The sequence below is a fragment of the Microtus ochrogaster genome, chromosome 2, assembly GCF_000317375.1.
Source record: "Microtus ochrogaster isolate Prairie Vole_2 chromosome 2, MicOch1.0, whole genome shotgun sequence".
Taxonomy (NCBI): domain Eukaryota; kingdom Metazoa; phylum Chordata; class Mammalia; order Rodentia; family Cricetidae; genus Microtus; species Microtus ochrogaster.
Genome location: NC_022010.1, coordinates 15,395,013 through 15,398,388, shown reverse-complemented (window position 1 = coordinate 15,398,388; position 3,376 = coordinate 15,395,013). Strand labels below are relative to the sequence as shown.

Below are 3,376 nucleotides of genomic sequence, written 5' to 3'. Positions count from 1 at the left end.
GGGAATTCCTTCTGTGTGCATGTGTCTGACCTCTGGAGCGGGAGTTACTATCATGAGTGCTGGGAACTGAACTTGGGTCCTTTGAAAGAGCAGCAAGTTCCAGCCACGGAGACATCACCTCAGCCCCTAGATACAAATTCTCTATTCATTGTATGCATTATGGATTATTTTTCTCTTCCAGCTTTCAGGAGGCTGAGCTGAGGATTGCTGTGAGTCTGAAGCTAGCCTGGGCTACAAAGTGAGTTCCAGGCCAGATTTGGATATAGAGTGAGACCCCCCCCCAACCCTGAATCAAAGCCCAAACCAGGGGTTGGGAATGGAGAGATGTCTCAGCAAATAAGAGCACTGACTGCTCTTCCAAAGGTCCTCAGTTCAATTCACAGCAACCACAAAATGACTCACAACCATCTCTCGTGGGATCTGATAGCTTCTTCTGGCATAAAGTTGTACATGCAGACAGAACATTCATATTCTTTTTTTAATTGATTTTATTGAATTATACATTTTTCTCTGCTTCCCTTCCTTCCTTTCCCCTCCCCTTCAGCCCTCTCCCATGGTTCCCATGCTCCCAATTTACTCAGGAGATCTTGTCTTTTTCTACTTTCTACTTCCCATGTAGATTAGATTCATGTATGTCCCTCTTAGGGTCCTCATTGTTGCCTAGGTTCTCTGGGATTGTGAATTGTAGGCTGATTTTCTTTGCTTTATGTCTAAAAGCCACTTATGAGTGAGTACATATGATATTTGTCTTTCTGGGTCTCCGTTACCTCACTCAATATGTTTTCTAGCTCTATCCATTTTCCTGCAAAATTCAAGGTGTAGTTATTTTTTCTGCTGTGTAGTACTCCATTGTGTAAATGTACCACATATTCCTTATCCATTCTTTGGTTGAGGGGCATTTAGGTTGTTTCCAGGTTCTGGCTATGACAAACAAAGCTGCTATGAACATAGTTGAGCACATGTTCTGTGGTACAGTTGAGCATGCTTTGGATATATACCCAAAAGTGGTATTGCTGGGTCTTGAGAAAGGTTGTTTCCTAATTTTCTGAGAAATCGCCACACTGGTGTCCAAAGGGGTTGTACCAGCTTGCACTCCCACCAGCAATGCAGAAGTGTTCCCTTTCCCCACAACCTCTCCAGCATAAGTTGTCATTTGTGTTTTTTTTTTTTAAAGAAGTATACTTTTATTTTCTCTATACATCTGTAAAACAATTAGGACCAACATTTTGAAACAGAAATGAAGAAAAACCCCCCTGTGGAAAAATGATACTGAAACAGGGACAGAGTTGCTGAGGGGCAGTGCATTAGCCCTGACAAGCTGTAGCAACTCTGATTGGTCCAAGAAATGGTGGTACTGGGAGGGTATAAGAGGGAGAAAAAGGATGGCAATTTACTGAGGAAGTGGGCCCCGAAGTGGACCACGAGGGGGAACTGGGGGCCTTGGAGTGGGTCTGGGTGGAGGGAGGGGCCCCCGCTGGTAGCCGTAGGGAGGGAGCCTTGGAGGACCAGTGTACCCATGAGGGGGCATCAATGGAGGAGGCCCGCGCATACCGTGCGGAGGCATGGGAGATCCAAAAGGAGGCCCTGGGGGGGGGGGGCATGCCCATGGGAGGAGGTCCAGGATGCGGCATTCCAGGAGGTGGCCGGGGTGGTGGTTGTCCTCCAGAGCCTGGAGGCCCAGCACGGGGGTGTCCTAGGCCATGGGGGCCATGGTGGGCCAGCTGCATCTGGGACATCCCTGGATGGGGCATCCCACCTGGGGGGAACGGGTGAAGATGTGAATGTCCGTGGCCAGGATGTCCAGCTCCTGGAGTTCCCGCTGCTGGGGGGCCATGTCCTCCAGCCCCAGGTGGCATCGGGGGCGGGGGCATGGCTGGGGGTATCCCGGGAGGCAGGGCTCCAGGAGGTGGCACCGAAGGTGGGAAGGAGCCAGGAGGAGGCATGCCTGGTGGAGGAAGTCCAGAACCCAGGGATGAAACCACAGGGCTGGGGGCAGAAGATGGAGGGGGTGTGTCGGCAAACAGCTGATGAGGGCAGTCAGCCTGGGACAGCGGGTTCTGGGCTGCCAGAAGTCGCTCAGCTGCTGAGCCATGGCGCTCGCTCTTCGAGTCCTTCTTGAAGGCATAGGACACAGTGATAGGACGGTTACACAGGTACTGCCCATTCATGGCCTCGATTGCTGCGTCCGAAGCGTCAAACGAAGCGAAGTTAATGAAGGCATAGCCCTTGGAGTTGCCCGTGTCCGGGTCCCGCATGATCTTGGGGGTTTGTAAGATGACCCCAAAGGCGCTGAAAGTATCATAGAGCAACTTCTCATCGATTTCGGAGTCCAGGTTCCCAATGAAAATGTTGGCCCCTACGTCCAGGTTTTTGTTGTGAGCGGAAGCCTTGTTCACCCGGATCGGCTTCCCATAGAGCTTGATCATATTCATGATCTTAATGGCATAGTCGGCGTCCTCCTCGCTCAAGAACTCAACGAAGCCATAGCCTTGGTGCTGGCCAGTGACTCTGTCCTTTGGCATGTGGGTGTTGACCACTGGCCCTGCCTGGAGAAAGAGTTCCCACAGCAGAGGTTCGCTTACTTTCTCGTCTAGACCGCCCACGTACACAGTGGCATCCTGATTCCGTTCGAAGATCGGTCAGGCAGCCATGGTGAAAAGGCTCCCGCCGTCTCTAAGCAGCAGCACCGCCCTCTGACCTCATTCGTGTTTTTGATCTTGGCCATTCTTACAGGTGTAAGATGGAATCTCAGAGTTGTTTTAATTTGCATTACCCTGATAGCTAAGGATTTCCTTATGTGTCTTTCAGCCATTTTAGATTCCTCTGTTGAGAGTTCTCTGTTTAGGTCTGTACTCCATTTTTTATTGGATTATTTGTTCTTTTGATGACCGATTTCTTGAGTTCTTTGTATATTTTGGAGATTAGACCTCTGTCTGATGTGGGATTAGTGAAGATCTTTTCCCATTCTGTAGGCTGCCGTTTTGTCTTGTTGACCGTGTCCTTTATTTTACAGAAGCTTTTCAGTTTCAGGAGGTCCCATTTATTCATTATTTCTCTCAGTTTCTGTGCTACTGGGGTTGTATTTAGGAAGTGGTCTCCTATGCCAGTGCGTTCAAATTTACTTCCCACATTCTGTTCTAAGAGGTTCAGTGTAGTTGGCTTTTATGTTGAGGTCTGATCCATTTGGACTTGAGTTTTGTGCATGGTGATAGATGGATCTATTTTCATTCTTCTACATGTTTATCCAGTTATGCCAGCACCTCTTGTTAAATATGCTTTCATTTTTCCATTAGATATTTTTTTGCTTCTTTGTCAAAAATCAGGTGATTGTAGGTGTGTGGATTAATATTTGAGTCTTCGATTTGGTTCCATTGTT

At 48.5% G+C, this 3,376-nt stretch overlaps 1 pseudogene; it reads right to left on the bottom strand.

Moving 5' to 3' along the window:
* Nucleotides 1-1,389: 1,389 nt before the first annotated feature.
* On the bottom strand, nucleotides 1,390-2,651 carry LOC101991221 (annotated as a pseudogene).
* Nucleotides 2,652-3,376: the final 725 nt, after the last annotated feature.